Here is a 12,043-nt window from a genome sequence, read left to right as displayed (position 1 = left end):
TTGTCTTCTCAGGGAAAATCCAACTATCCCCGAATAAAAGTCAACACAAGGCAAAAACAACTACAGAAGAATTTCATTTGCTAGTTACTGAAGGGCAAATCCTTAAAAGATTCCAATTTCTGAATACAGAACTAAGCAAGCATAATTCAGAACTGCAAAAAGGTCTCTAAGCTGAAATTAAGCTTAAGTTGACACCAATGTTTTCCTACTGATGGCTCAATAACAGAAAGATATTTGTCATGGTAAACAATATTGTAAAGCACAAACCCTAAGAATCATATTTTGAAAGTAAATATCTATCCTTTTTCCTTTTAAAAGTTGAATTAAGGAAAATGTTCTCCTATAATTTTGGGAGTTATAGACAAAACCCCAGTTTTCTATTGCAATAAATTTCCACCTAATTTGTATTTACCACATGAGGTTATTACACTGACTATGTAATATATAATAAGCCACTGCACCATTAAGAAAGATGTGGCCAGGTGCCAGAGAAAAAAACACAGCTTTCCATCTTTTTAATTACAAAACTACTGTTTAAGGATATTAAAATACAATTTATAAAGGTTATCTTTTGTCCACAGTACAGGAAAATCAATATGCCAAGCTAAAAAAAATCAGCAGAAAAACCAAGATGCACACATACAGGTCTCACTCTCCTACTCACACATGCATAAGCATGCACAAAATTACTGTTGGAGAAAGGAAAATGGCAAACAATATCCTGTGACCCAGAAACAGCACCACTTTTCTTTCAAATTTTGCATTTCTTTTTTTTTTTCCACGGGATATGACATCATTCTGTATAAACAGTATATAAAAAATGCTATTTCTTTAATCTATGAAGCATTTATAAATCTTCAACATGAGCCTTTCACTGAGAGCTTAGACAAATATTTAAATTTCTACATAAATGACTCAGACTACAAGGCAAGCCCAGGCTACTCTAAAAATAAATGTTCATGGACAATAAGCCCATCCAACCAAAAGAGAATTTTAAAAAACCACAGAATATATAATGTCTCTCAGAATAGTACAGACATATCTGGATGAATGGCTATGATTTTCTCTTTTTCATGGAGATTTTAAGACAGAAAATAATTTTCAGAACTCTAAAGAATGAAGAAATTGTCTAAAAGCGACCTGCACTCTGGTAAAGGAGTTCAAATCTTAATTGATACCTAATTGTAATATTTTTCTTTCTCCTTTGCAGCAGCAATATATGTGTGCATATCTTGCTGTTCTCTATGAGGGAACATGGAAAAGTTCCACTCATGAAATGAGGACAGTTTTGCATTTCACCGTAATCAGATCAAATTAGGGCAGGTGGCAACTCTGCAGGCAACATAATTATGAAAAATGCCTGTGTTCAATACAAACTGTCCTTCCAGTCTTGAGGTCTAATAGGACATCAGAGTGCAATCTTTTTACATTTTACTGGCAGCTCAGAATACAGAAGACCACTGAGGGGGGGCTACATACCGCTCTCATTTTCTGTCTGTGCAAATCCAGACAAATAATACATATGTTCTTCAATATTTGCTCTAACATAAGAAGCAGAGTGTTCCTGGGAGTGCAAAAGCTGGTGTGGGGTGAAAACTAAAGTTAAATACAGAGGAAAAAGTAATTAAGTCACTAGGCAGGTCTAATTCTAATAACATTGTGTGAGACAGGCTAATCCTACATTGCAAACAGTGATTCGTGTTTCTACTGTAAAAAAACTGACAGGCAGGCATAAATACAACAGATAATACTGTCTGTTCATCTAACAGAAAAGAATTGAAAAGACCTGAGAGATTCCCCAAAGAGAAAGTGTTAAAGATTTTTCTGATTTTATATTGATATACTGGCCCTATACTTGAACAGATTGCTCATGATGAATAGCTAGCAAAACACATTTGAAATAAGCTGAAAATTTAATGCAAATTTCTACTCTACATTAAAGGGATGATACAGCCAGGTTCATTTAGAATATTACTCCTCTGAAGACACCCCAAGCACTACAGTAACAAATGTTATATCAAAGAGGCACTCGGCAACAAATGCAATATGAGTCTCTGTGAGGCAATTTTTCAGTATGTCAGAATTATAATATCACTCCAAGGAAACAAATTAAGCAGCACAAACTTGGCTGTTGGGATCACTTTATTAGCAATACAGTGTTTTCTTATAAAGAATGCTTTTCTTTGGATCTGTCAATGAAATGCTCTATCCGTTTTATTGGTGCACAACTTCATATTTGCCTGTGAAATATAAGAAACATTCTTTCTGCCACATTAAAAAAAAATTGAGGAAACAAACAAATAAAAAAATTCCTGATAATTTTTACTCTACAGCTGATGTCCAGCCCAGTGTGGCTTTTCTTACTCACCAGGGATAAACACTTTAATCACAAGGGATAAAACTAGCACACTAGTACCAGTGAGGAAATACCAAATGATTTCTATCTGGTGGAGGAATATCTATTTTTAAAAACCCATAGGTTTCTAAAAATATTGGCAAAATATTGAAAAAAATTCTGCACTGGTTAGTCATCATGTTGATGTAAGAATTGATTAAATTTTTTCCCTTGCGCATAAAAAACAGCCCTTGCCAGGTAGACAGGCCACAGGCCCTTTCAATGAGTCAGAGGAGGCTGTGCTTGCACTGTAGTGATAAAATTCCAAGGATGTCACAATTTACCTAAAGCTCAGTGGCTGCAGTGGACCAGGAGCACAGTGGGAGGTGGATATGCTTTACTATGTGCAGGGCAGGAGAGAACCCCCACAGCTCAGCATTATGCCATCAGACTCATCGCTACGCTGAAGTGAATTAGTGCAAGCAATTTCATGAGATTACGGCAGCAATTTGGTACAGAACAGCTGCCACACCACACTACAGGATTCTCCCTCTGGTTTTTACTTACATGACCACGAATAATTTCTGAGTTAATCCAGAGCAACAGAATTTATCCTTGATCCTTACCAATTTACACAGAGATATGCTATGCCTTAAAATTAAATGGTCTTTACACTTTTTTTAAACTAAAAATAGTTCCATTATAACAAGCCCAATATATCTTCATTAAATCAGCCACTCTATACAATGCTATTTCTTCTGATATTTGAATTACTTTCCCTATCTAGACCATGCCCATGATTTCCCTCATCTACACTTTATTTTCTGTATTCTTTCAACAGTGTAGGGTTTCTAAGCTGTGACCCTGAAGACAGAACAGACAGATAAGTGTAGGACCAAATCTCCAACCTTAGTTACTGCATATATGAAACCCCACAGGGTACACAGTCCAGGTGCAGATGGTTGTGAGGGTGTGAATGTGTTTTTTTTCCCCCTCCCTTTGGAGGAAAATAGATATTATAGCATCAATCATTTCCAATCACCAAAGGAAAAAAAAAAAGAAGAAAATTTATACTAGTGGGATTCTAAACTGACAGAGTTTGTCACTATGAATGCTGATGCAGACACTAGAAATCAAGATTGCAATGTCTCTGAACTTGATGCTAACATTTAATCAGGTTGATAAGCCAAGTAAGTAAGGACTGGTATCCCCCGAGGAACGCCCTCTGCCTCCCACATGTAGAGCTCCTCTTTTCCCAGCAACAGAGAAACAGAGCTCAGACATGAGTGTCCTCTGTTTCTTCTTTTCTTTTACAAAATGGAAAGTCAAATTATTGAAACTAATGATAAGGTTAAGCTTTTTTTTTTTCTTTTTCCTCATGCTATTAATATGCTCCCTTGACTTTGCTTCATTTCAGGAGATCACTGAGCTGCAGTTGTAAAAAATAACACTAGGTCTCATCTTGTACATTTACCTTTTGACATCACATTAACTAATTTTTCTGTTAAGTACTTCTAAGTAGTCATTTATATGTTAAGTATTGAACTTTGTATCCCTTCTGCCTCTCAATATTATACTGCTTGCTATGTATTTTCCACTTGTGCCTGTTATGTCATGGATCAGAAATTCATTCCTTGTACTTCTGTCTGGCTCCAGAATACCATCATGCATGAAATTCCAGAGACACTTTCTTCCTGACTGAGAATTATTGGATAAACAGCTATAAAAGCACACATAAAAGCTAAAAGCCCTTAGAAATACTTGGAGGGTAAACAAAACATCCCCTAAGCATCAAATCGGTTGGAAATTCTTCATGCTGCTCTTCTATAGAAATTCCTGCAGGATTTGCTTTCTATTGTAGCTTAGGTCCGGTCAGGAAAAAGATTGTCAATTATGATAAATGATTCTGTATGGCAGGATTTAGACTCACACTACAGAAAACTATATTTAATGAGATTATCTGATTCTTTCTTAAGGATCAATAATTTATTTATAGGCAGGGGCCTCAAAGGTTAATTTTTAGTGCTTTACTCACCAAGCTATCCAGCACTCATATGACTTGTAAGAGACATACAATCAGAATTGGCTAATCCACATCAGCTTGTTTAAAAAAAATTGTCAGATTAACAAATCAATGATACTTACACACTACAAAATTGGTTTCCACTTAAAAGCTGACTGGATTTACACAGTTTACATGCAGCACAAATCCTCTTTTCATGTCATTTAGCAAAGATTCTGGGCAAAGTGATTCTCCCCTCTCTTGTCAATTTCCAAGACACAAACTGGCCAGCAGAAATCCTATTGCAGTTTGATGGATGTGTATTGAGGGAGGAGAGGAAAAAAGAGAAATGTAGGATTTTTGATGTTTGGCTATAAGTTGCTGTCACTGATCAATTTCCTATCTCTGCTTCCACAGATACCTGTGACTTTCCATTTTGAGAATTTTCCCGTTTTACTGGTTTTACCAAGAAGTATGCCATGCCTAGCTTGTGACACATTGATACTACATCCATTCAACAGCCCATTGCAGGGGTTGCATGAATGTAATAGCGATGAGTGCTACATTCACGGTTTTTTCACCCATTTCGACATTTTAATTCTGCTCACACCTCTTGCACTCATTATAAGAGAGTCAAACACATGGCTGCCATCAAGCATTCTCTGGCCTTGAATGCAAAGTACACTTTGCTGCAACAAATTCTTTGCACATGTTGTTTCTCTCTCTGTCTTCCCTTTCTAGCTATGTATTTATAGGTCTTTGAAGGTTGTGGAGCATTATCTAGTTTAATTTTAATTTTTGTTACTTTTGGATTTTGATGGAAAGTGGGTTTTGGGAGCACAACACACTTCAGATCATTAGGACTATATTCACCTTCACTGAGATCCTAACAAATCAAGGTGGCAAACATCTGAAAGCTACAATGGTATTTTTTGTGCAATGGTCACTGAATTATAGCAGTTGTGATATAAAACTGATTTAGATTACAGCTGCTTAATTAACTGAAACTCCAGAAACTCTAGTAATAGTTTCCTAACTTCGTTCTATACCTGGAAAATATCATCAGAAGACAAATGTAAATATTTGCAATGAAAAAATATACCACAGCGTCAGTTTGCATTTTTTTTCAGTCTTGTATTTACAGATCCTACTGAACTGAAAGTTATTGCTAACATTCAAAGACAGACTGTGCATAATCTAAGAGGACATGCGACATTTTTATGTTTCAGGCTAATGCTTTGTGTTTTTGTTCTTCAGGACAGTGTCATATAAGAAAGTAAGCTAATGTCATTGACTATCTCAATATTAAATAGATAAATAAATAAATAGAGACAAAGCAAAACACAACCAAAGTGGCTGAAATAAGCCGCATGTACACAGTACAGTAAACAATTTTGCTGAGCAGCCTACTAATTTGTCCCAATCTACCACAACCAATTACTCCTGCCTCAGAGACTCCTTATCTCAGATTTTCCAAGCCAGCTACCCACTATTTTTTGATAAAAGACATAGCAGTATTTCAGAAAATTGCAGATTAGATAAAGAAGAAACCCAGTGTTAGAAGTAATTGCCTGCATTTTTCCCCTCAGCTATCCAATCCTCCATCCAAATAGTTGAAAAGCCACCTTCCAAGTTAGGTCTCAGTAATCCCACTGTATTGGCTACAAAATAATAGGCTTGACAATATTATAGAATCGTTGTGCTTAGCATTACTGTCTGCTAGCAGAGGATGGGAAAATAATCTTTGAAAGGTCAGCAAGAGCAAAAAAAGACTGTGTTGAATTGGACCCCCACAATACTGGCTGGACATAACACACACACACTCATGTCAGAGCTGCACAGCTAAGCTCCACAATGCACAAAAGGTAGAAATCATTCAACCCTCTTCCTTCTCATCCCTCTTCTGGGAAAGAAAAGGTATCTTTGGTTTGGGAGAAGCAGGAGCTGGCTGTAAGTACTATAGATAAATAAATGTACTGAACCTAACATAAAATCCTTCTCTCAGTACCCTGTCTCTGGCACAGGTCAGTAACAGATGTCATGAGAAAAGCATAACAAGAAAATGGTTAAATATGTCTGTATTTCCTCCTTATCTGCAGACTGCCATTTAGAGACATTCTATGATAGAGGATGCAATCAGATCCCTTTTCTCCCTCTTGGGAATTCTCCATTAATGTATCTTTGAGAACTCTGGATACTTTTGGTCTCTACAATATCCTTAAGCATTAAGTTCCATAATTTTAATTTGCAACATGTGAACTTCTTCCTTTCACCTTATATGTACTACCTTATAGCATGGCTATCTCCAGTTCTCACATAATAAGAATGGGTAAATTCCTACTACTTTTTTCCATTTCTTTTATGATTTTAGAAAACTTCATCACATCTTTAACCAGATGACTCTTGTCAGAATGGAAAAAACAAGCATTTCATCACACACAAACGTTTCCTTACCTCCAGCCATCCTTGCTGCTCTGTATTTAAACAATAGCTAGCACTTTCTTTTTCAGAGACAATAACCAAAACTGCTCTTGGAATATGCAGAGCAGGCTGCACTCTTGATTTTCCATGGAGAAATAACATTTTGTCATTCCTAAAGTTCCTAAGACCTGAATTGCCCTTTGAAATCTGATCTGCCCTTTTGATTTTCACTTAGTGCTCAGATGATATTTTCTGTGAGCCACCCAAACAAGAGTCCAAACAAATGAGGAAGGAGATAAGAGACCAGTGCCACTCTGTCTGCTTTTGCCCTTGGACACTCCAAATGATGCCACCTCTGCTTCCTAAGATGGCTTACTGGAAAGCCTGTTCAAAACCACCAGCAGTGTTGTGCTGACAGTCAGCTCTGCAGACTGCATTGCTTTGTTACTCCATCTCGCACCTGGGCAGTGCAGCAGCACTCTTGCAGCTCAGGATGTGGCCATGTACTCCATCAGCCTAAATCACCTTCTCAGCTTGCCCCAGCCCTGGGACTTCCCCAGTGATCATAGGGCTGTGGTTAGCCCTGCCTGGCACGCCCCATTGGCACGGCATGGCACAGCCAGCCTCCCTACTGCCCCAGAATTACTGTGCTGCAACATCTCCTGCCAGCAAGTCTCTAGACAAGGCTGCAGAATGCCTTACCTAGTCTATAAGGATTTAAGAACTTGGGAGCTAAGCAGTAGTGTGAGGTATGAGGGCTGGAAACAAAATGGACATAAACCTGATAATCCAAAACTAACACATGAAAACAAACAACTAAATGATTTTATCTGAAAGTTGAAACAAAGTACATAAGAGCAGGATAGCAAACAAATAGAAAGAACAAAGAAAATTATCATCAGCCTCCTTCTTTTCATCTTGCAAAGGCACTGTATTCTGTATGCTGTATAGGATATGTAAGCTTCTTGTCTTTCCATCAATGCAAAAAGAAATGGAGACAGAAAACACTTTTGCATATGTGCCTTATAGACTTGAATTTCTAAACTATGAAGAATGATCTCTCTGTACCCCAGATGTGAAACCCTGTAGCTTCATAAAGAGACAAAGTTCCTTGCAAGCCAACCTGTGCATGCACCATGCTGGAGCACTTGCTCTTTAGTAGAGCCTGGATTGAACTCGTGCAGAAAATTCCTGAGGATGAGACAAAATATTTATGTGGTGCCTCAGTTTTCTTCTCTATTCTGGGAGAAACAAGGACTTCAAATCTAGACAGCATTTGACCCATAATAATTGGAAAATGAAATCTCCATTTGTAGCTTAGTCTTTCATCTGCAGATCTCTTTGCAGGTTTTGTTTGTGGGGTTTTTTTTTATCTGTTGTCTTCTGAGGACAAGCTCTTTTTTGATTACAAATCCTGGTTATGTTAAGTATGCTGCATCTAGCTGTGCAAAGGTGATACATTAATTCTTATTTATATCACAGCTGATCTGAAAACCTCCCTTCTGTTGATAACTCCACTGTGCTAAATAGTGGATGAAGATGTCACATGAAACAGATGATACAGTCATTTGTGCATCTACAAGAGGATGCCACGTGTGACAGAACGTGTGATACAGAATGCATGGCAGATTCCCCAAGGGAGGGGCCTGAAGCACAACAAGAAAGCTTGCCCATTCTTTTGCGCTGTGGATATAATGACCAGTGCAAAACTGGGATTTTAACTTTGTCTCTCAGCATTTTAAGCTGTGAGTTTGGCCTCACTTGGTGATCTTACATAAAAAATATTACCCTGCCAAAGATAATTCTCCAAATACTCTTTAGAGAACACCATAAATCCCATATCTTGAACTTACAGAATATATATACCAACAATCTTTAGCTGACTCAAAGCTGTGCTTGACAATGATAAGTCAGTGCTGCCATGCAATTACCTTGGGAACACCAACTGAAGGCAATGACAATTGAAAGTTAAAACATCTGGCTCTGAATTCTCACTTTATGACTTTGTGGAGAAAGAACAGCCACAGCTGCATGACAAAACATCAGTTCCATATTTTCTGAGTTTTTTCTTGAAGTCTTTGCAGTATTTAAATATGGATCACTCAACATTAATGTATGTATTATATAAGGTGAAAAAAGACAAGATCTGCCTCCCACTAAGTTTTTTATGGAATAGATTAATGTACATGCTACTCAAGAGACTGAAGTTTTATCCTCAAGAACAGTTTAAATTAGCAATTTAAATAAACAGTTTAAAACAGCTTAAATTAGTAATTTCCATGCGCTAGGTACAGTCTGTTTCTTTTCCCTTTTCTTTCGTTGACCTACATAAGCCAGGCTTGTTTACCTGGCTTGCTGGAAAAGGAGTTATTAGAGTCCACCCATTACCAGCCCTGAAGGTTGCACGAAAAGCCAGAGGATGCCATCTAAGTACCAGCTCTCACATAATTATTCTGCTTTAGCAATACAACTAGTTTTAAAGAAAATTTTAGGAGCTGGGGCTCTATTTTAGACATTATTTCATTAATAAATTGCTTCATTGTTAGCATGCAATCTGCAGTTTATTTGGTCTGTAATATTCTGTGATCATTATGATAAATCTGAGTTCAGTGGTCAGAAATTAATTCTGTCAGTTTTGAAGGAAATAGGGCTTTACTGGACAGAAGGGCAGATCATAACCCCAGCAGCCAAAATAATCATTTGTAGCTAGTAAACAGAGAAGACCAAATGGGGATAGTTTCAGTAGGAAATTTGATGGTAGCTGCACAGGATGAGGAGACAGGGATTGAAGCTTATAGAAAAAAGAGAGAACACTGAAGACACACACTAGCAGCAGAGCTATTTTTCATGTCAGGTTTTTTTTAACCTGCAGACTCTCAGGCCAGACCTATTAGCACACTGACCATGACACCCTGACCCAGGCACTGGACTACATTTGCAGGACTGTGGCCAATATTTTCCTGAGAAACGAGGCCAGAAAGTGGGTGAGTTGCACTGAGGCAGCTGCAGTTACCAGCATCCCACTCACACAAGGAATGATGCAGAAAAAGGGGGCTGTGCTGAGACATAGCTGTAATCAGAGAGACCTCACTGAGAGTAACATTCATATGGGATGTGGGGAGGCATCCAAAGCCAGAAGAGATGAATGCACATCTCCCAGGCATAAATGGCCCCTCTGCAGGGAAAAAAAATGACCACTTTGCTGGTAGAGTTCTATACTCCCTAGTAGGAACAGATATGTGGAAAGAACTTGTAACAGACAAAAATTTAACCAAGAATTAGTGGCAAGCATGAAAGTGACAAAAGCAGCCCCTTGCCACGTATGCTAGACACACAGCTCATGTGCTGCTTCTCAGAAGCATGAGATCACTGAAAAATTGCTAGAGCAAATACAAATGAGCTCTGTCCTTGCCCATGTTGGCTTGCAAGGACATGAACTGTCCAATATATGTAATGATCTTGGGAATATCAAAAGGGTTGGAGGGTCTGTTAGCACACATGAAGAGATAGCAGTTCTGGGGCTATTCCCATTAATCCTTTTGGGAGAAGTGTCAAAGATCAGATAAAGATAGATATGATCCAGAGGTAAATATAGGTGGTTTTGACAGGAACATTAGTTCTCTCAACCATGGAGTGGTGTTCCATGAGCATGGCTTCCCAAACATCATCTCAGGATAGTTAAAGAAATGAATGAAGCAAACTCACAACTTGCTGCAGTGTCCTTTGAGAACCCAGGGAAAACAGGCTTGCCTAAATAAAACCTGTGAAAAACCTCTTCAAGTCCTTGACTTATGAGAAATAATAACAAACTTAAATAGCTGGACTGACAGTACACTCGATGTTGACAAGATCCTTGCCCCTAAGAAGAATTTTGGCTGACCTATCACTCAAGATCCTCTGTGGAATCCAAATGACAGTGATAGCTGCAGGGTCTGTGTGCAGTGTCTTTCATTTCTCCATATTTCACATGCAATTTTTCTAACAGTGGCATATATTAACATTTGTGCATCACACAATGTACAATTCCACTCAGGAGGACTGGGAATGAAGAGAGGTAGTAAGAGGTACGGTCCTTGCCCCTTCCACCTCTAACCTCTACAGCCAAACAGCGGCTAATTTATCTTACGGTGTGATTCAGAGCAGCCTATGGAGTATTTTAATTTCTGCCAAGTGCAGTGTTTTAAATACATTTTGGCATTAAGAGACTGCTCAGCATGCCTTTAACAGACACCCCTTTTCTTCTCGTCACTCCCTAGAGTCTCTGATGGCAGTTCCACAGCTCTGTGCCATCAGCCAGGAAAGGAAATCTTGGCTGACTACATGATGCCACCTCAATTTCGCACTCTGGTGAGGGGCCTGGATGTGCTCCATGACAGCATGTCAACATTTAAAAAGATAAAGAAACTGCTGTTGCAGAAAAAGGTAAATGGAGATCACCAAATACAAATGTGAGCCGCATAATATTTCTGAATCTCTTATCTATACAAAACATACAGGTTTACCTATCACTGAGGAAAGCACTTCAGTCTCTGCAGAAAAGGATGTGCAAACATTTCTTTGTATGTCTAAATTCCCTTTCATGTGCATCATATATGATTTTTTAAATGAAATCACATTTGTATCACCACAAGGTAATACACTAATAAATATTTAAAAGGAAATATTTTTGGAAGAGCATATCACTGACTTAAAGTCAGTCAGTAATGATAAACTCACAATGGATTTAAAATAAATGTGTGGAATGAAAACACAGCAAAAAGAAAATTAAATATTCATCCCCAAAAAAGAAATAAAAAAAACCCCTATCAATATACAGCAAGGTAGGTACACCAAGACTTCAACTAAGTAAATCCTAGCCCTTACATCCAGAAGTATGATTCTAATCAATAATCCACAGCATTTATGTGCAAAGAAGTCCAGGGGGCTGTAGTTGCCTCACAAGAGCTCTGGACAGAAATAAATGAGGACTTTGCCTTATGTGAACTGGGATTTGATGTGACCTTCATGCTGCAGACCTGTCAAGCTGTAGCAATGATGAATGCAATCAGACAGCTATTAGACACTGTTCTAATTTAGACATAGCAAAACCTATTGAGTAATGTCAAATGAAACAAAAAGCAAGACTGGAGTGTGAAAGGGCTTTAGTTCCCTTTAGGTAAAATTCAAAGGACTTTGTAACATCAAGGCCTTGCTGAGCTGGGCATGAAGGCCTTGGAAGTGATGAGGCAAACTATTGACTGAATATGGCATAATCCTGTCACAATCCTCAGAGGAAGCTTGAAATT

At 38.1% G+C, this 12,043-nt stretch overlaps 1 protein-coding gene across 2 annotated transcripts in view; it reads right to left on the bottom strand.

Annotated features, from left to right (window-relative positions):
• Positions 1–12,043, bottom strand: part of PRKN (parkin RBR E3 ubiquitin protein ligase) — a 670,711-nt gene that overhangs the window by 131,542 nt on the left and 527,126 nt on the right. The window lies entirely within an intron of this gene.

This window comes from Vidua chalybeata, chromosome 3 (genome assembly GCF_026979565.1).
Source record: "Vidua chalybeata isolate OUT-0048 chromosome 3, bVidCha1 merged haplotype, whole genome shotgun sequence".
NCBI lineage: Eukaryota > Metazoa > Chordata > Aves > Passeriformes > Viduidae > Vidua > Vidua chalybeata.
The sequence above is the reverse complement of the archived record's forward strand: the minus strand, read 5'-3'. Positions and strand labels throughout refer to the sequence as shown.